The sequence below is a fragment of the Schistocerca serialis genome, chromosome 1 (genome assembly GCF_023864345.2).
Source record: "Schistocerca serialis cubense isolate TAMUIC-IGC-003099 chromosome 1, iqSchSeri2.2, whole genome shotgun sequence".
NCBI classification, from domain to species: Eukaryota; Metazoa; Arthropoda; class Insecta; order Orthoptera; family Acrididae; genus Schistocerca; species Schistocerca serialis.
Genome location: NC_064638.1, coordinates 592079642 through 592102539, shown reverse-complemented (window position 1 = coordinate 592102539; position 22898 = coordinate 592079642). Strand labels below are relative to the sequence as shown.

The 22898-nt window shown below is 41.7% G+C and overlaps 1 protein-coding gene and 1 non-coding gene across 2 annotated transcripts in view; one reads left to right on the top strand and one right to left on the bottom strand.

Moving 5' to 3' along the window:
* The window catches only part of LOC126457933 (zwei Ig domain protein zig-8-like), a 173781-nt gene that overhangs the window by 51057 nt on the left and 99826 nt on the right, over positions 1-22898 (top strand). The window lies entirely within an intron of this gene.
* Positions 3582-3655, bottom strand: Trnat-cgu (transfer RNA threonine (anticodon CGU)). The gene has a single exon. It is a non-coding gene; the product is annotated as a tRNA-Thr (tRNA).

Here is a 22898-nt window from a genome sequence, read left to right as displayed (position 1 = left end):
TGGCTCCTTTGTCCTCCTTTGGAACGAAATGCATCACTGATTCTGCATATCAGGAATTCGACTGTTTGTTGGTACGTTTGTGTAGGTATCTGGCATTAGATGTCTACGCACGTCATGTAATTTGCGTAAATAATGGAACGCTGATTTGCGTATACAATGATGGCGTCCACTAGCGACCCAGATGGGACTCTGTAGGGTTTACATCAGGCGAATTTTGTCGCCTTGACATCAACGTGGGTTCACTACAATGCTGCTCAGACCACTGTAGTACGGTTCCGGCTCCCAGATAGGCATAATTATACAGCTGGAAGATGAATCGACGTGAGGGAAGACACCAAATATGAAAGGATGCAGGTGGTTCTCGAAATGTTATTGCAAATTTTGGCTCTCACGTACGTCTCGAGGAATGATTCCCACCCTTGGTGCATTAGTGCACTGTTCCACACCCGCGAATTAGTTATAGTTTTTTAATTAATATTCATGGGTACAGTTTATGCTAGGGAACAAAAATTAGGCGATTATTATAGCGAAATCAGTTTTTCACGATACAGTTCAATCACTATTTATTGGCGTTGTCCTTTTCTTTCACACAATGTGATTAGCACTGATGAGATGGTTGACAGCTTTACTTTAATAATAATTTGACTCCGAGTCCCCAATAGCAGTTACGTTGGCTGCTATAAACGAAAATTACTCAGTCACTTCGACAGAACCACAAGTCCGACTATCCTCGTTGTTCTAACAGTTTAGGCGCGAAATCATAGTTCGCCACATGTTCACTTACGACGATTTATACCTCGTAAACCGTACTCACATAAATAACCGTAGCACTTCCAGTTCACCAAATACATGCTTGCACACTTGCACTATTAAGAAATAGTCTTTGTCGAAATAGATCGGCGCGAAAAATTCTGACTCAAACGACCACATAGGCCATCCACATGTGAGGTTCGCTAGCCACCCCCCCACCCCTCCTCCAAAACGACTGACGAATGACTGACCAACGACTGACCCCTAGACAAGATGGCCGCTCGCTTATATAGGCTCGGATGTGCACACCCTTGGTTATGCGAGTACCAATCTCACCAGTCAAGCCAGAATGAGATTTTCACTCTGCAGCGGAGTGTGCGCTGATATGAAACTTCCTGGCAGATTAAAACTGTGTGCCCGACCGAGACTCGAACTCGGGACCTTTGCCTTTCGCGAGCAAGTGCTCTACCATCTGAGCTACTGAAGCACGACCCCCCCCCCCCCCCCCAAGGCTGTGGCTAAGCCATGTCTCCGCAGTATCCTTTCTTTCAGGAGTGCTAGTTCTGCAAGATTCGCAGGAGAGCTTCTGTAGATTTTTGAAGGTAAGAGACGAGATACTGGCAAAAGTAAAGCTGTGAGGACCGGGCGTGAGTCGTGCTTCGGTAGCTCAGATGGTAGAGCAGTTGCCCGCAATAGGCAAAGGTCCCGAGTTCGAGTCTCGGTCGGGCACACAGTTTTAATCTGCCAGGAAGTTTCACCAGTTAAGGTTACAAATTTTGATACGTACATCCCTCGACTGAGATAAGTACACCATCGGAACCGCACTAAAAAGTACATCTTATTTACCATGTTACATTAATTTCTAGGATAATCATATCGCCCGTAAATCAAATTTTAGTTTTTGCAAAGTTTCGCCACTTAGAGCAAATTTGTTTGTTTACATCTGTACTGCCAAGTTTTAACACAGAACTGCATATAGCACCGTCTTTATACGAAATCTATAGCGATCTACAAATTTTGCTGCTTAAAATCTTCATATCTATATTAAGTAATTAATAATGGGCGATAAAAGTTAATAATAATTTCCAAACAATGAAAAATATTGCAAGTTAAGTGAATAGTATAACGTAACTAGTTTAAAATACGTGTGATGCGCAGGCCGTGGTGGGCGAGCGGTTCCAGGCGCTACAGTCTGGAACCGCGCCACTGCTACGGTCGCAGGTTCGAATCCTGCTTCGCGCATGGGTGTGTGTGATGTCCTTAGGTTAGATAGCTTTACGTAGTTCTAAGTTCTAGGGGACTGATGACCTCCGAAGTTAAGTCCCTTAGTGCTCAGAGCCATTTGAACCATTTTTGAACGTGTGATGCCACCAAAAATATTATATAGTGCCTTCTTTACGTCACGAATTTTCTATTGAATTTTGTATACAATTTTCCGTCAAACTTTGTTTATTGCTCTTTACGGGCTTAATTATTTATGAATCTTATCATATGACTGCGGCACTCGACCCGTTATGACGAAACGATTTTAATGAGAGCTCGCTTATCCTTATAAGTTGTTATTTACTATTTTTATTAATCTTTCAGTATTCGTGATTTTAAACGGTTTTGAGAGTACTGTAACTTTTGTGTCTCGTGACTTGAAATTAAGATCGAACTTTCAGAATGTGCATATTGCTGATCACAATCCACTGCCGCATCGCTCTTCACCGTAAGTTACATAGTTTTCGCGTAATGCGCTTAAAAATCAAACAATGCATCAAAGAGTGGCCCACGTGGGCGCCCGGCGGCAGAGACCAACCCACCGACCGTCGCAAATCTAGCACGGGTGCTCCACGCGCTTCCGCGAATCGCGCATCTTATAGCGCGCTCGCTCTCCACAAAGCAATCCTTGCATACTAGAATTATTCATCTAGTAACGGGGGTTTGTACCGTCACACAGCGTGTCTTCGATCGCTACCGTAGGTCTCATGCAACGGCGGGAGAATGTCCCACTGCATAACACAAAGGGGAGGTTATGACAGTGGCACCTAAAGTGCCCTGCGCAACACACCGTTGGGTGGCTTACGGAGTATAAATGTAGATGCAGAACACTGCTCCCATCAGCCTGCGTCCGCGGCGCGATGCAAGTTTCGAGCCGCTGTTCACTTCAATGACGGCGTTTGTGACGATGACGAGCCACCTACCGTAGAAAAAGTGTGATTCAATCGTAGAGTCGAAACGTTCTAATTGATTAGCGATCAAATAACGATCGTCTCGTGTCCACTGTAACCGTAATTGAAAATGTCGTTGGGTCAAAATGGGATCACGTAGGGGAGACGTGCTACGAAGCTCCATGATCAACAATGTACGATGAACGGTGTGAACCGAAACACTTGTGTGCACCAGCATTGTCGTCTTTCGGCAGAGATGCCACAGATCACCATCTACATTCGTTGACGTGCAACCATTTAGCGCCTAGTGGTAGTTCCACTATCCTACCTCTTTCTGTGGATGCTGACGACCATAGCACGTAAACAACTGATTAGGTTCGCCGTTTTCGAGATACCTGTTCACAGGCTCTGAGCAGTAATAATCTGCCTCAATGAACTGTGGATGAAGCCCTACCAACAGGCATTACATGCATTGTTAAAAAAATGATAGTGCATTGAGAATATCTAGTTTCTAGCTGAAATCTAGGTCTGTCAATAAAATTTAAAAAGGACGACTGAGAGCTGAAATCTATTATTTACTAGTAGAAACTCTAGACAACTGTCCTGTCAACCATGGTGTAAGCGAAAGTACAATTACAATGAAATGATGATCCCTAGCTGCTAACAGTTGAAAATATGTTCCCCGGCCGTGACTCGAACCCGGGATCTCCTGCTTACGTAGCAGACGCTCTGTCCATCTGAGCCACCGAGAACACAGAGGAACAATGCGACTGCAGGGACTTATCTCTGGCAAACCTTCCATGAGACCCACATACGCAACTTATTGTCCCACACTATATTCATAGTGCCTCTGCCCATTATGCTCATTACTCGCGGCTTTACTGCCGATTTCCGTAAGAGCTCGGTCACTGTTTCTGTATTCGCAGAGAAGAATATGGTCAAATGGTCGCTGAGACTTAATTACATATATATGAAGATGTTATCTTATCTTTCGGACATGCTCGAAAGAACAGATACCATCTTCATATATAAAGTACAATTACATTATCCTGATGACAACAGCTACTATTCCTAACAGCTGTAACACGCAAGGCAAATATGGCACGTGTTCAGAGGAACAGATTCGTCAACGTCTTCCATCGTGGCAACGATGCATTTCCGGATGTACGTTCATATTACCTTTTTCTTCCATTTCCTGTCAGGAAGGCGTCCCTGAAAATTGTCGCTTTTGTTAATGTTCACTATACAAAAAGTTTTATATTACCAGCTGCACAGCACTACAGCACCTAACAGTATGACTACTTTCGATCTCTCTAAGAGGGGCATTCAATAAGCAACGCAGCTTATTTTCCAAGCTTTTCAGAAAGCAGGTTTTGTTTTATTTAGGATCCCAACATAGCTTAGTATTCCCCACTCGTTAGCTACAAAACCGTATTCATAAACATTATGTCCGTTCAATCCGACTGCCTTATTCTGCCTTACTGCAGGAGCTTCCATATGTACGTGGTGCCACTCCACTGGTCGAAGTCAGAGTCGACGGCTTGCTCCAACAATAACCTCCACATCATGACGTACTGCTTACTGTGGAGTGCATCCTTGATTGGGCCGAACAGATGGAACCCAGAAGGAGTGAGATCTGGGTACAGACTTTAAGTACCCCGTCTGCAGAGCCAGTCTGTCAGCACTACCAACAGAGACGACCTGTTGTGCGCCGAGGTATTTGATTCCGATCCGTCGATCACCTCGATTGGGAGTACGATATGATATTGCTTTACCTGTGTTATTCCGACATACGCTGCCGGTGTAGCCACTGTAACCATTGTGAAACACATGAAATGTATTCACCGTTGCCAATATGGATAAGCATCAGCTGTATAACAGAATGATAGCAATGAAAATCTGAGCAGGACCGGGACTCGTACTCGGATTTACCGCTTATCGCTAGCGGTCGCCTCACCATTTCGCTAGTCATGTACGACTGAAAATCAGACCCAAATTTCGATAAGCCGTCAACCACCTGTCTACTGCCTGAACTCGTACATTCATTATGGATATTCCAGAACGGGGAAAATATTTTACTTAAATGTCGTTGCCAAATGTAGGGGGATAAATACGATGGAGCGGCGCCTGTGTTATTCCCAATTACGGTGCAAACGAAGGTAGGGGGCATTGCGGCGACTTCAGTCGTTATGAAATACATGAAACGTATTCGTAGTTGTGAATATGGACGACCATCAGCCGTGTAACTGAATGCACGCAAGAGATCGGATGGGTTAGCACGACGACGTTCCGATGATAACAGCTACGCTTTTCCAACGACTCACCGTGCTTTTGTTCACCACCAGGTCTCCATAGACACTCTGCAAGCTCCTACGAATATCTAACATGATCTGGCTTTTCGCAAGAAAGTAGCTCTCTGCTGGGAACGCACCTGCGTTTCGGACGCCATCTTGAAGGCTACATACAGCGCCTCCACCTATCGGAACTATATGAAACTATAGTAAGTGAAGGAGATATCTACCCAAATGTACGTAGGTGGTCAGAAACAGTTGTGTCTGCATCCGAACTGCACATCAGATACCTTGCACTTCATCTCTCCACTTTATTTGAAACATTTTTCCATAGTATGCCATTACAAATGTTTCCATTTACTTATTCTCCACATTACCGTTAATCCACAGTTCATGTCAAAACCATGATATGCTGTGCTCTACATGCCAGCAGCCCGCAGATAGGTGTAACCGTGACGTTAGAACGTGCAGACACTCATTCGATGCATGAAATGTATTCGCAGTTGCGAATAGGGACAGCCATTAGCTGTACTAGGTGTAATCCGAAAGTTGTAATAATGGGTTTGTAATTGTACAATGGTGGTACTTACATGCTACTGTGATGCATCTCCTTCAAAATAGTCTCCTTCTGACTGAACACACCGACTCAAACTGTGTTTCCACTTTTGGAAAAACAAAGATGGACATTTTTTTCTGAGTTGTGTTAATGACAGTCTCCGTATTTACCTGAGTGTCTTCAGTCGAGTCCAAAGGCTTCCCTTTCAGTGAAAATTTCAGTTTAGGAAACAGGTCGAAGTCCCCAGGGGCCAAATCAGGGGAATATGGTGGTTGTTGAAGCAGAGGAATTTGATAAATAATTCAACTATGGAGAAGGCACGAAGAGTCTGAGTATTGTCATGGTGTAACACCCTACTCCGGTCTTTCCACAATGCAAGCCTCTTCTTCTTCTTCTTCATCTTTTCGGGCAAACGCTCAAGGACACATAGGTAGTATGTCTGTCCCCTAGGGGTAAATTCATGATGCACACTACCGGTAGAATCGAAAAAATCACCAACACTGTCTTCACCTTCGACCAACTTTGCCGTGCTTTTTTTGGTCGTAGTGGACCTGGAGTCTTCCACTGCGAAGACTGCACTTCGGTTTCAGGATCATATCCATATACCCACGATTCGGCACCTGTAATTGCCCTATTTAACAAATCTGGGTAATTTTTAGTACAATTAATCATTTCTTAACACAATTCAAGTCAGAATTGTCTCTGGTCACCTGACAACACTTTTGAAATGAATTTTGCGGACACTCGACACCTGTTCGGATATTCAATTAAAATTGACAATTTGCGTAGAAACGTAAAATCATCAGCCATCTCCCTAATAGTACGTCTACGATCAGAGCGTAATAAGTCGCGAACTTTGACAACATTTTCATTCGTTTTTGAGGTGGAAGGACGGCCGGGCCGTGGTTCACCTTCAACTGATTCGTGGCCGTATTTAAATCTGTTGAACCAGCCAAAGCATTTCACTGCCGCCTACAATTATCTCCAACAGCCGTTTTTAATTGTTCATAAGTCTCAGAAGCTGATTTCCCAGTTTTAAAACCAAACTTCACACAAACTCATTGCACCGTTTTTACGTCCATTCTCACGCTGACAGAATCCGACAGCAAGCCCTAACAAGCACGCCCTCAACCAGTTGCTACAACGAACTGAATAAAAGAAACGCAGTTTCCTGTCAGCGGGCATTCAAGGACAAAACAATGACTCACTCCCAACCTACCGTGAACTTGCTCACCAAACCAGTAAGCAGCAACGGATCCGTTCTTAGAACTTTCTAATCACACCTCGTATAATGGAATGACAGTGAAAATTTGTTCCAGACAGCATCTCGAACATAGATCTCCCGCTTATTGTGGGCGGTCATCTTACCATTTGGCTACCAGAATACAACTCATGGTCATATCCAAACTTGCATATGTCGTGAACCACATGTCTACAACCTGCTTTTGTACATCGTTTACCTATATTCTCATACAGGGAGAAATCTTACTTGACAGCACTTGCCTGGTCACTCGATCTTGAGTAACCTGAGACCAGCATGTAGAAAGGAAGACATGCTAGAAATCCCCTTCACTCTGACAGTCGCATTCTTACAGATGGTTCATTTTCTAAATAACCAGACATAAATTCTAATCTGTGCTCTAATGACAAATTAGGACGTAAACAATGAGAAAAATTTATGAAGCCATCTTGTGGATGTATGTCAATACCAGAACTCTTGAATGTTTTAAATTTACGCATTGTGATGAAGAGCAAAATCATCCTAGCGGCGAATTGCAAATCGATCATTGTTACGTCGTGTCGGCGGTTCCATTTCAAAGCTATTTTAATCCTGCCGATTCCTTCCAAAGTCTCCGAAATTCCATGTGTTATTTCTTTGTGGTAGACCACAGCCACGCCGCAGTGGCTACACCGGTTCCAGTGAGATCACCGATGTTAAGCGCTGTCGGGCGTGGTCGGCACTTGGATGGGTGACCATCCATGCCGCCATGCGCTGTTGCCATTTTTCGGGGTGCACTCAGCCTCGTGATGCCACTTGAGGAGCTACTCGACTGAATACTAGCGGCTTCGAACAAGAATACCATCATAACGGCCGGGAGAGCGGTGTGCTGACCCCACGCCCCTCCTATCCGCATCCTCCACTGAGGATGACACGGCGGCCGGGTGGCCCCGGTAGGCCACTCGTGGCCTGAAGACGGAGTGCTTTATTATTACTTTGTGGTTCCTAAAGAGGGGCGGCAGCCTTTTCAATAGTTGCAGAGGCCACAGTCCGTATGATTGACTGATCTGGTCTTGTAACACTAACCAAAACGGTCTTGCTGTGCTGGTACTGCGAACGGCTGAAAGCAAGGGGAAAGTACGGCCGTAATTTTTCCCGAGGGCATGCAGCTTTACGGTATGGATTAATCATGATCGCGTCCTCTTGGGTAAAGTAATCCGGAAGTAAAATAGTCCACCAATCGGACCTACGGGCGGGGACAACTCAGGAGGACGTTGTTATCAGGAAGAAGAAAACTGGTGTTCTACTGATAGGCACGTGTAATGTCAGATACCTTAATCGGGCAGGTAGGTTAGAAAATTTAAAAAGTGAAATGGATAGGTTAAAGTTAGATACAGTGAGAATTAGTGCAGTTCGGTGGCAGGAGGAACAAGACATCTGGTCAGGTGAATACAGGGCCATAAAAACAGGATCAAGTAGTGGTAATGCAGGAGTAGGTTTAATAATGATTAAACAGTAGGAATGCGGGTAAGCTACTACAAACAGCATAGTGAACGCATTATTGTGGCCAAGATAGATACGAAGCCCACGCCTACCAAGGTAGTACAAGTTTATATGCCAACTAGCTCCGCAGATGACGAAGAGATTGATGAAATGTATGATGAAATAAAAGAAATTATTCAGATCGTGAAGGGTGACGAAAATTTAATGGTCATGGATGACTGGAACTCTACAGTAGGAAAAGGAAGGGAGGGAAACGTATTGGGTGAATATGGAATGGGAGTAAGGAATGAAAGAGGAAGCCGCCTTGTAGAAATTTGCACAGAGCATAGATTAATCATGGCTAACACTTCGTTCAAGAATCATGAAGGAAGGTCGTATACATGGAAGAAGCCTGGAGATACTAGAAGGTATCACATTATATAATGGTAAGACAGAGATTCAGGAACCAGGTTTTAAATTCTAAGACATTTCCAGGGGCAGCTGTGGACTCTGACCACAATCTATTGGTTATGAACTGTAGATTAAAACTGAAGAAACTGCAAAAAGGTGGTATATTGAGGAGATGGGACCTGGATAAGCTGAAAGAACTAGAGGCTGTATAGAGTTTCAGGGGGAGCATTAGGGAACGATTGACAAAAGTGGGGGAAAGAAATACAGTAGAAGAAGAACGGGTAGCTTTGAGAGACGAAATAGTGAAAGAAGCAGAGGATGAAGTAGGTAAAAAGACGAGGACTAGTAGAAATCCTTGGGTAGCAGAAGAGATATTGAATTTAATTGATGAAAGGAGAAAACACAGAAAGGCAGTAAATGAAGCAGGCAAAAAAGAATACAAACGTCTCAAAAATGAGATCGACAGGATGTGCAAAATAACTAAGCAAGGATGGCTAGAGGACAAATATAAGGATGTAGAGGCGCAGATCACTAGGGGTAAGATAGATACTGCCTACAGGAAAATTGGAGAGACCTTTGGAGGAAAGAGAAAAACTTGCATGAATATCAAGAGCTCAGATAGAAATCCAGTAATAAGCAAAGAAGGTAAAATAGAAAGGTGGAGGGGGTATACAGGGTGATACAAAAAGGTACGGCCAAACTTTCAGGAATCATTCCTCACACACACACACACAAAAAAAAAAAGATGTTATGTGGACATGTGACCGTAAGCGCTTAATTTCCATGTTAGAGCCCATTTTAGTTTCTTCCACCTACGCTCAATGGAGCACGTTATCATCATTTAATACGGGATACTCTACCTGTGCTGCTAGAACATGTGCCTACATGTGCCTTTACAAGTACGACACAACATGTGGTTCATGCACGATGGTGCTCCTGCACATTTCAGTCGAAGTATTCGTATGCTTCTCAACAACATATTCGGTGACCGATGGATTGGTAGAGGCGGACCAATTCCATGGCTTCCACGCTCTCCTGACCTCAACCCTCTTGACTTTCATTTATGGGGGCATTTGAAAGCTCTCGTCTACGCAACCCCGGTACCAAATGCAGAGACTCTTCGTGCTCGTATTGTGGACGGCTGTGATACAATACGCCATTCTCCAGGGCTGCATCAGCCCATCTGGGATTCCATGCGACGGAGGGTGGATGCATGCATCCTCGCTAACGGAGGACATTTTGAACATTTCCTCTAACCAAGTGTTTCAAGTCACGCTGGTACGTTCTGTTGCTGTATGTTTCCATTCCATGATTAATCTGATTTGAAGAGAAGAAATAAAATGAGCTCTAACATGGAAAGTAAGCGTTTCCGGACACATGTCCACATAACACATTTTCTTTCTTTCTGTGTGAGGAATGCTTCCTAAAAGTTTGGCCGTACCTTTTTGTAACACCCTGTATAGAGGGTCTATACGAGGGCGATGTTCTTGAGGGCAATATTATATGAATGGAAGAGAATGTAGATGAAGATGAAATAACAGATCGATATTGCTTGAATAGTTTGACAGAGCACTGAAAAACCTAAGTCGAAACAAGGCGCCAGGAGTATACAATATTCTATTAGAACTACAGACAGCCTTGGGAGAGCCAGGACTAAAAAAAACGCTACCATCTAGTGAGCGAGATGTATGAGACAGGAGAAACACCTTCTGACTTCAAGAAGAAAATAATAATTCCAATCCCAAAGAAAGCAGGTGTTGACAGTTGTGAAATTTACTTAAGTATCAGTTTAATAAGCCACGGCTGCAAAACACTAGCATGAATTCTTTACAGATGAATGGAAAAACTGGGAGAAGCCGACCTCGGGGAAGATCAGTTTGGATTCCTTAGAAATGTCGGAACACATGGGAACATACTGACCCTACGACTTATCTTAGAAAATACATTAAGGAGAGGCAAACCTACGTTTCTAGCATTTGTAGACTCAGAGAAAGCTTTTGACAATGTTGAATGGAATACTCTCTTTCAAATTCTAAAGGTGGCAGGGGTAAAATACAGGGAGCGAAAGGCTATTTACAATTTGCACAGAGACCAGGTGACAGTTATAAGAGTCGAGGGGCATGAAGGGGAAGCTGTGGTTGGGAAGGGAGTAAGACAGGGTTGTAGCCTATGCCCGATGTTATTCAATCTGTAAATTTAGCAAGCAGTAAAGGAAACGGAAGAAAAATTCGGAGTAGGTATTAAAATTCATGGAGAAGAAATATAAACTTTGTGGTTCGCCAATGACACTGTAATTCTGTCAGAGACAGCAGTGGGCCTGGAAAAGCAGCTGAACATACAGTGTCTTGAAAGGAGGATATAAGAAAAACATCAACAAAAGAAAAACGAGGATAATGGAATGTAGTCGAATGAAGTCGGGTGATGCTGAGGGAATTAGATTAGGAAATGAGAGGCTGAAAGTAATAAATGAGTTTTGCTATTTGGGGAGCAAAATAACTGATGATCGAAGTAGAGAGGATATAAAATGTAGACTGGCAATGGCAAGGAAAGCGTTTGTGAAGAATAGAAATTTGTTAACGTCTAGTATAGATTTAAGTGTCAGGAAGTCGTTTGCGAAAGTGTTTGTATGGAGTGTAGCCATGTATGGAAGTGGAAAGTGGACAATAAATTGTTTGGACAAGAAGATAATAGAAGCTTTCGAAATGTGGTGCTGCAGGAGAATGTTGAAAATTACATAGATAGATCACATAACTAATGAGGAGGTATTGAATAGAATTGGAGACAAGAGAAATTTGTGGCACAACTTGACTAGAAAAAGGAATCGGTTGGTAGGGCATATTCTGAGGCAACAAGGGATCACCAATTTAGTACTGGAGGGCGGTTTGGAGGGTAAAAATTGTAGAGGGAGACCAACACACTAAGCAGATTCAGAAGGATGTAGGTTGCAGTAGGTACTGGTAAATGAAGAAGCTTGCATAGGATAGAGTAGCATGGACAGCTGCTTCAAACCAGTCTCGGACTGAAGCCCACAACAGCAACATTACTTTGTAACTTTATTACTTTGTGACGTTTCCGTATTTCTAAATCCCACTTCCTGTGTCGTAGCACAAGTATTCTGTCAAATATGTAGTTATTGTATCCCCTGTGGCAACTGATCTTGTACTTCCCACATTTCTCTTTTGTGTTGCGTATTGATTTGCTTCTGACTGTTTTAATTTTATAATGTGTTCGTACTTCACTCTGTCAGTAAACGCTACCGGTCTAGTGTCATGAAAATCATTATCTCCCTTTGTAGATAAATTTGTTAACTTATCCTACATTTCGGATGCTTTTTACGATAATGTGCGGATTTCCTCCGTGTGTTTTTCTGAGCCAAGTTTTAGAGTGTCCATTTGTATCGTAATCGCATCTATTGTGTTCTGTAAGTTTTCCTGTTTTTTTACAAGTTGCGTGACCGTACCGGCTGAAGCAACTGAGTCAGTTTTAGCCTGCAAGGTGTCGTGATTTTCGGGAACAGTGATCTACAGTTCTCTTATGTCAGCCTCATGATTCTGTAATGCGTTTTCATGTCGCGAAAAAGCATGCTGAAAAAGCTCACACATTGTGTTTTTACATCTTCACAAATATTTTGATATTTTGATTCGATTTTAACTAACTCAGCTGTTAAATCTTCACGTTTTTGTTCGAATGTTTAATTTCGTCAATTATGTATGACTTTTGAAATTGTAGCTGTGTTTGTTTCTGATTTTATTCCATATTTTAAATTAATTGCAGTAACAATTAGTGACTGGAACATGAACCTCTGTGTTTTTCGGCAGTGCATTCCCACCGCAACACTCATATTTCGAAAAGCAGAAAGTGTGTCTTGACTTAATTGAGGGAAAATGTCATGACACAGTACCTGAATCTACGGTATTTGCAAGATATTGTTCTGTTATTTCGGATTCCTGAGGCAAACATTTACCGACCGATCGATTGACAATAGTTCCTAGTTCACTGATTGTTCCACTTTCTACACCATTATTTACTATCTGATCCATCTCACTATGAACAACTATCAAATTATTGTCTTTAATATCTGACACTTCGTTACAAGGTGGTTCCAACATCCTAAGCTCTACGCCACTGTCTGTTCTCAGTTTGCTTTGCAGCCTAGTTTTGCGCTTTTCACACGGCATGATTATCATTTAAACAGCTGAGTGCAACTGAAATTACAGTCTCTTTGCAGTTATATCATTTCAGCACGGACCTACAAAATTTTCCCTTGCAAATACAACTCAGACTTCATTTTATTTATTACCCACAATATACAAACACAACGCAATGGCTGGAAATAATTAACACAAAAGAATGGCCCTGAATTAGAAGAAATCCTACATTAATCTATAAATTTCGTAAGTCACTTCACACAAAATCTTCATTACACGAACAATAGCAAATACAGCGAGCAACAACATCCAGCTAAATATAAAGATTTTAGTTACTGTTGGCTCTAACTACTAATAGGCATGTTGTTAGGAAAGTAAATATTTTGTTGCAGGGTAAACAAAGTATTTAGCAGATTTTACCTTAATCATGTGACATCCAGTTCCAAACATTATATAATCGTCAATAATTCCATTATCCAAGCATTAGCAGATAAACCAATCATCATTTTACAATCCATATCTCACCAACGCTAAATTTCCATGATGCACCAAAGTCCAAATCGTCGGCTCGTACTAACACTGCTAATAGTTAACTTCTCACTGTGAGTCCTTCCAGCCACAGAGTCTCTTTGCGAGGGCACATAGCGCTGTCAATGATATTAACGCAGTCTGCAGCGCTGCCAACAACCAAACATATGAACAGGCTACTTGCATAGAAGCCCTGCTCCCCCAAATAATATCGCGAGGTGATTTGGGCAGTGGCCAAGACAAAGTTGTTAAAATTTTTATTTTAACAATATCAAATAGATAAGATGCACACAATCAGTAATATACTTTTTGTCAAAAAAGCAAAAATTCTCCTCGCCGTCCCTAAAGACAATCGTAATCATTCATCAGAAGAGGTCTATGACAGTTCTATGCACAAAGGGAGAGCAGTAAAATAAACTACACTCGTAAGTATTGGACCACTATGCAGTCTTTAAGACGTGGTGTTGTCCTCCCAACGGAAACACAGTGTTGACTCTTGACGTGAAGACATGAAAATTGTTAATGGGCCACAACAGAGCAGACCGACAGTAGAGTCAGTCGGAGTCTTGAAGAATATTGATGGAATTGGTAGTTCACCACAGAGCAGACCCACAGCATTCCTTATAGAGGCTATGGTACTAATGGGCCACCAAAGGTGCACACCCACTGTAGTCCTTGTAGAAATTGTGGTACTAATGGGCCACCAAAAATGCAGACCCACTGTAGTCCTTGTATAGATGGCCTGGAGCCATCTGTTGCGACTGTGCGGGTGCGCAATCACAACTGAAGAGTCTTGAGGGTAATGTAGCAAGTCCATGAACCAAAATTTGTGCACACAATTTTTTTAATATCCTTACGGCCAACAATGCTGTTAACCAGTTCCTTGGTGAATTATCTTCGTATCTGTCGCCATTTCGGAGGCTTGCACGTCGATGCCTTAAAATGTAAGCTGTTTGCCTCTAAATATCAAGATTCATTTCCGAAAGTTCCTTACGTCAGAGTTCCCCGTTTAGGTACTAGGAAGACCCAGCTATGACAAAACGTTTTGATCCTTTGTGTAAGATATATAACGTAGATCAAATACCATTATACATCGAGGAGAAAATAATAATTCCTGTTAAAAGAAGAGAGGTGGTGACAGGTATCAGTTTAATTGTCTCTTTAACAAATCATGGTTGCAAAATTCTGACAATTACTTATATAATGCGGATAAACCGGTAGTAGTCGACCCCGAAGAAAGTCATTTTAAATTCCGGAGAAATGGGGTACATACGAGGCCTTGTTGGAAGTACGGCTCATCTTAGAAGAATGGTAGATGCAAATGCATAGAGTATGTACATTTAGAGAAACCACGTGACAATGTTAAATGAAACGTCCCGATGTTATTCAGTCTTTGCATTGAGCAAGCATTGAAGAAAACCAAGGAGAATTTTGTAAACATAATTAAAAGTCAGTGAAAAGAAATTTCGCTGTTTTACAGTGTCATTGTTATTCAGTCAGAGATGAAAAACGATTAGCAAGAACAGTTGAAGGGAATGGGTACCGTCTTGAAAAGTGGTTATAAAGTTAATATCAACAAAAGTAAAATAAGGGTAATTGTATGAAGCTCAATCAAGTCAAGCGGTGCTCACGGATTTACCTTATCAAATGAGACACAAAAAATATCTCTGCTATTTGTGCTGCAAAATAACTGATGTTCACTTAAGTACAGGGGATAAACATGAGGACAGGGAATAGCAAGAAAATCATTCCTGAAAAAGGAAAACTGGCTAACATAGAATATAAATGTGTTTGGGGTGTAACCTTGACAAATGTGAAACGTGCACGTAAGCAGTTCAGATAAGTAGTGAACAGAAGTTTTTGAAACGTGATGCAACGAAAGAAGGCTGTAAATTGGATGGACAGATGGAATGAGTAATGAGGGGGACTGAATCGATTTCGAAAAGGAAGAGTTTATGCACATCCGGTCTAAAAGGGGGAATATGTTGTTAGGACACTTCTTGAGCTGTTATTAATTTGGAAATGGAAGAAAGTGTGTGGGGCGAAATGATAGAGGTAGTTCAAGGCTTTATTACAGAAGGTTCAAATTGGCATGGGTTGCAGTAACTATGCAGAGTTGGAGACGCTTGCAGAGGATAGAGTAGTGCGGAGAGCTGCGTCAAACTGGTCTTCGTATTGGAGACACAATAGTAGTAACAGTAACCGATTCTATGATTTTGACACTAAAGATTTTGTGCATGCTGCAAATGCACTCCTACATTTCTTTGCTAAGCATGAATGTGAAGTTTCAATTACGCCTCAGAAATTAAAAAGTGATGTAACACAAACATGTATGACTATATTGCACAAAAAAACTAATTTGCAAGAGCGAGGTTTTCTAAAGTTACTACTAACGAACATGCGCGTTTCTTGATATCATATTATTAATATGATGTATTTTATATGCAGAAAGGCGGTAAGGAGAGCTTTTTTGTGTAACTTAACGAAAATTCATTTACAAATTGCCAATTCATTTACAATGGCACTGATTGGAAACTCACGCTATCCGTATCGTGTTCAGTTTCGCAGAGAATCACATAAGATGGAAAAACTACTCTCATAATGTTTACTAATTTTTTGTGTTTCCACAGACTCATTGCTAATATTTGCAGCTTTGGAAAATATCTATTCAGAATCGCTGGCGAAGAAAGGTTTGATGAGAATCCTCTTATTATCTTTCTTTTTACGTAGAGCAGCTTTACATCAATACAATACAGCCTTCTAGTATCAAGCAGAGAGTGAATCTTCAAGTGATGTTAAGCCATCCTTGTAGGACACATTGCTGTAGAATGGGCAGAAACAGAGAGTGACAATCAAAATACTTTTGTTTTGCACCTATGGAAGGTGAATCAGCAATCCTGCCAGGTTATCATTTTACGCTACAGACACATACCTCTGATGGGTGTTATTTTCAGAAAAATCATTTCGACAGAAATACAAAGGAATTTGGACAGAGGAAAGAGAGTACATTGCGCCCTACGTCATTTTTGAGAGACCAGGAGAATTTATTGGAGTGTAATTTAGGTAAAAATTTAATGCTGGACATACAAAAGCATTTCAATATACTTGCAATCGTTTTGAGACATACTGATCGTTTTCTGTCCTCTGAACGTCCCGGAATTCCTATGTATTATTAATAAATATCAGGTTAAAAAAGGAAAGTGAAATAGCTTCCGACGTTCTGTGAAGATCTTTGAAGTTGGAAAATTCGTTGAAACAGTAAATTGTGTCATTGCTGGCCTCTGTGTTGGGAAATGTGTTCCCGTCTGTTGTAGAACATTAAAGAATGTTTTGAACTGAGTTGCATTGTCACTGACTATACACGCAGAGACTAGACTATCGGGAACGCTAGTAGGCGTATTGGAGTAATACCAAACTCTGATGTGCTCTTCTTTGCTCTGCGGGCTGGTACTACTAGTCTGCGTATTTTATTGATTTAGGATCGAGGGTAGAGGAAGGAACTTTGGCACTTAGGTGAGAGTGGTAGCACAGTAGTGCCGACTGGTCTCAATGGGCACGACTATGTTATTCAGATTTTAGTTAACTTATTACTTCTTCGAAGTTCCGTTGCTTTCTTGACATTGACAGTGATGTATAATGTCAACAATTTCGATTTTCGTACGGAATTAGCTGTTTAAATCTATCTTGATCGATTTCTGAATTTATTAATATCTCTCCAAAGGATTTCTTTACCGTGGTGGATGAAGCCATGAGAAAGATGAAACGGGGTTGCCTATTTTGCGTCCACCGATTTTACTGGTAACATTGGAGGATGCTAATGAGAAGATGTAGCGTACAAACTTAACAGTAATATTTCAGTTACAGGATATCCATTCGAAGCGCTTTGTGTCTACTCTTTGAAAGGCCATTCTATAGTTCTATTAATTGATGGAAAAATGAATCCATGGTACAGATACGCGACCATTCGGATGTAGCACAACTTTGACATGTAGAAAGACGATGAGCGCTCATGTCTTCATTGCGCTTAAGCTTAATAAAGACGTGTACGATCAATAACGTTGTATATTTCAAAGTTGTACCGTTCCATAGATTAATTGTACGTGAAACATCTTAGGCTTCATTGCAAAAACTGAAACCAAAGGGGTCAGCGGCCATGGGAAGATGTATAATCATGTGGGTAGATATTTGCGAAATGGCGTAATTAAGTAATGATTGAATCTCAGAAATTAATTAGGGTGCAACTGAGGTGGGTCACCTCCGATAAATTTGAAGAGAAACTTCGGTGACATGATATTTTGAATTCATTTCCTTGATTAAAATAAGTGGTGCACAAATACTTTTCTCAGTAACTTCAAGCCCCGAGGGGTGTGGGTAGCCGTTGGCTACATGTGAATTTCCGTTGCCAGGACCAGAATGAAGCTGAGTCGTCGTGGAGCAAGAAACCGTCTCCGGCATTGATGAGGATGGGGTGGGGTGGGGGGTGGGAGGCGGTCACCATTTTTCGCCCCTGGCGCTGCAACGCCTCAGCTGCCAGGATCAATGCACATCATCGAGAGTCACGTGTCTTACAGCATTCTTGCTGGATAAAGTACGATGCTGATTTGGCTACTTTTTCATCCATTGACAAAAACTAGTCCTTCACACCCAGTGTACTAGTCTGCATTTGAGCATGTGACAATTGTTCCATCGCGGCCCCGTGAAAGTAGCAACTCGAGAAGGTGCATTTGACTGATTTGCTTCAATAAGTAGGATGTGTATATTTTAGTGACATCTGTTGAATCTCAAATTGCTTCCGGGAAAAACATAAAATTAAGAACAAACTTGCATATGATTAAACACATTGTTTTAAACAAACAATATTATGTACCTCACACAAGTATTGAACTATATCAGAACCGCCACTTAAATGAAACGTGATTTCATACATGTTAGTTAACAAATGAAATATCTCAGAAATTACATATCTATTCAGTTCGGTATTTAGCTACATCACCTGATTTGGCATTATACGTGTAAAAGAGTCAATTTACATAGATATACTAAACTCACAGATAATGTAGTACGAAAAACTACCATACACTAGTTTCCAAATGCGGTCATAAATATAAAATAAATTGGAAGAGAGACCAGTGTTTTCGAATGGTAAGGATGTAGTATTGAAGATAATTGCGGAAGTGAACGGCTCTGTGTTTCACTCCTAATATATAACAAGGAGCTATCTAAGTAAATCAGACAGTTCAAGTTGCAATTCTGCTAATTCCTTGAATGCGAAAAGTCGTTTAACTTCTCCACAGGATCCATTCAGTAAATATAAATTTAACTCATTAAACTGGGACAGCAAGATTACCGATTTTCAAAACAAGTGGTCATCACCTTCTAAATAGGATATCTACATTATATCTTGGAAACATGCAGTAATTATTCGGTATTTTGTGTTAAGCAATTACAAAAGTTAAGAATGGAATGAGAAACGACCGGAGCTATTAGAGAAAACGTGCTCGTTGAAGTCAGATCACACCTTGTTAATCGTGCACTAAGGAACTGAATTTTAAATATCCCACGAATGACTAGAGTAACAACTCAGTCTTCAAAATCTGTCGTGAAAAGGAACACGAATACAAGACAAAAACATCCTGAACTGGTAAAGGAATTTTGGAATAGCAGATCAATTGCCGCAGCATGCTTTCTTCCGTGAATGACTGATCTTCTCATGAAGTGAATGTGGAAATAACTAAACTACATTTATTTACTTTATTAACTTCTACGTGAAAAGAGTTCCAGATCATGTATCTGCACACTAATACCGCTCACCCGTGGTGTTTTCTCAGTAGAAACCCTCCATTGTAACTGACAAGAGCACGACTGACCTATACAGCAAGACAGCCGACAACAGTCGCTTTTTTAAGGGCCACCCTACACACAACAAGGTCGGTCAGAGATGTTGTTGTTGTTGTGGTCTTCAGTCCTGAGACTGGTTTGATGCAGCTCTCCATGCTACTCTATCCTGTGCAAGCTTTTTCATCTCCCAGTACCTACTGCAACCTACATCCTTCTGAATCTGCTTAGTGTATTCATCTCTTGGTCTCCCTCTACGATTTTTACCCTCCACTCTGCCCTCCAATACTAAATTGAGATACAGATATAAATTTTCCACCGATCAGAATCTGGTCTTTCGTACAGACGCAAAACAGAGAGAGCTTTAGATGAGTAACTTCGACGCTGTACATGAGACGGTAGTTTGAGGATGTAGTAATAAATATGAATCGATACTCGCTAGCAACAACTGATAACTAGTTATACACCCAAACGCCAGTTCCTTATTACGCAGCGGACGAATTATCTACTCGAAAAAGGAGTCACGATTCAGAAATTGGTTACTATTAATATAATTTACTGTAATAAGTGTGATCAGTATTTAAATTGTACGGCAACGACCTCAAAAGTAATGCCTCAGAATTTAGTATGTGGAAATTCTTAAAATTTTTTAAATCAGACAAACGTTATTTACATTCTGCGTCTTAATTATTCATATCTTCATATTTCTTTTTCATCATGGCAACGAACACGTATCCATCAGCGAGAGAGAATGTTGGTGATACCGTCACTGTAGAATTTGTAAAGTTGTTGACAGAGCCACAACCTCACATTTCCTTGCACCGTTTTATTATTATTAAAGTGACGTCCTCGAAGATGAAATTTAACGTTTCGAAACGGATGAAAGTCGGATGGGACCAAGTCGGGACTGTATGGCATGTGACCGATAACAGTAATCCAAAGGGTGGGATTGTTGCAGATGTGGCAGGTCTCGTGCTGCGCCTGAAGTTATGCTGAGGGAGCGCGAGCTACATGTGTGGAAACACTTCGGATTCAAAACCTGAATACAGCACGCTGTTTCTCGCTGTCGGACATAGCTATGTTACGCAACGCCATGTTACATTTCGGAGCACTCTAGCGGCAGATATTTTGATATGAAAAAGAGTTTGAAAATTTTTCAAAGAAATAAATTTGGCGCTATTACTTTTCAGCACATCCTCTTAACTAAAGTGGAGTTGTGTGACTGTCATTTTACACTTCTGCGTCAAATATGGTGAAAAATTAGTCTGTTTGCACCATAGAACTTGCCTGACTGTGTAGGCTGCATGCGCGGGAAACACGTAAGCATGAAAGCTACATTACATCTGGCTCCTGGATTTTTCATTTCAGTTGTGTTGTAAGGGATCGAATATGCACACAGCTTATTCGATATTGTGGACAGAATGTCCATAGTCGGTCAGTTCAGAATAGTAGTTTTGAATGAAGGTGCTGCCTTAATTGACCACAATGATATCCATTACTTGTTAGATGCCGTAAGACTGTTTTATACTTCGTGGCAAATGATTTAATGTAACCGTTCTCCGAGAACCAGATTAGCAGGGCAAGGAGAGAACGAGCCAGCTTTGACCACGACCTAGTAGAGGTCATTTCCAGGAATCTTGATGTCAACATAAGCACTATCCTATCTGCAGGGTCATTACAGGAATCCTACCATGCACTTACAATGAAGCATGTTATGTTTTACTGATATCAGCATCACAAATCTTTATTTCCAATGCCATTCTAGGAATCAATACGTCAGCAGCACTACATCCAGTCACATAAAGACATGCAAGCAAGCCTTCTGCCACAACCCCTACATCCCAGCTCAGCTCAGTGAATTGTCGAAAATTATGACAATTACTTTCTTTAAACAGAACTTAGTATTTATTTATACATTTCCTATTTTCCACCACCTAACCTATAGGATTCAGGAAAGTTTTAACGAATGTCGTCGGTGTCTGTCTCGAAAAATATGAGAAATAATTTTGGGGATATCGTCAACACGACAATTAAACTGCCAGCAGCAGTATTGCTACTTGCATTAATGGTCCCTTGTGAGCGTCTCTGTATATGGTAAAATCCCAATCGGGCAATACATAAACTCATTTGCACACGAGGACCGGAAAGTGAACTCACTTCCTGGCGCTCATATCTCCTGTAGTCATGGCACAGCTGTGGTTGCTAACCAGCAGACCCATCTTTCGTCTAGTAGCACCACCAGGTGCCAACAGCCGTTGGGATGAGTCACTGTTCTCCAATTCTTGGCCTTGGCTGATACCAAGAAGAATTGTGTGCACCCGACATGTCTCACGTTTGCAATAGCACATCGCAGCAGGTATGGTATTGCTTTGCTCACTCGCCAGATCGCTGGTTCCACTGCAGCTGCACATGGCGTGTCAGTGTGCAGTACGACCCTACGACCCCACTTCACCACAGCTGCAGAACCATTGGTATACGAGTTGTGGTCATTAGAACGAGTGATGGCTCCTGGTCACCATGTAAGCCATTGCCACAGAACTGCACCATGAGTGTCTGTGTGAAAATGTTTGTTTAGTTGTAACACTTCTCAGTCACATCAGGTTCAGCGATTTCCACAAAAATATGTGTCCTTATGTGCTCTGAAAGAAGAAAATCAATATTATCGCCGACCATCCGAGTGATGTTCCCTTGTAATTGCCCTGTAAACAGCAAGGCGTTTGACTGCATGATTACTGCAGAAGTGTATAGTCACTGGAGCATATCGAAATGAGTCCATCGGATACGGGGCTGGCTTTCTGAAACCCCCTGTAGAGCATCCAACATTACCTATAGCCTTGTGGCCCCCTATTATAAACGCGCGAAAGATTGTTATGCCTGATGGAAGAGACCGCTATTGAGGGACAGTTACAAAAAAGAAAGTTTTACTCGACACAAGCAGCTGTACATGGAAACTGAAAGCCTACAGCCAAAGTTGCTCAACTATGGTCTTGTAACCATCATCGACTCATATGTATACAGGATGTTACGAAAAGGTACGGCCAAACTTTCAGGAAACATTCCTCACACACAAATAAAGAAAAGATGTTATGTGGACATGTGTCCGGAAACATGTAATTTCCATGTTAGAGCTCATTTTAGTTTCGTCAGTATGTACTGTACTTCCTCGATTCACCACCAGTTGGCCCAATTGAAGGAAGGTAATTTTGACTTCGGTGCTTGTGTTTACATGCGACTCATTGCTCTACAGTACTAGCATCAAGCGCATCAATACGTAGCATCAACAGGTTAGTGTTCATCACGAACGTGGTTTTGCAGTCAGTGCAATGTTTACAAATGCGGAGTTGGCAGGTGCCCATTTGATGTATGGATTAGCACTGGGCAATAGCCGTGGCGCGGTACGTTTGTATAGAGACAGATTTCCAGAATGGAGGTGTCCCGACAGGAAGCCGTTCGAAGCAATTGATCGGCGTCTTAGGAAGCACCGAACATTCCAGCCTATGACTCGCGACTGGGGAAGACCTACAA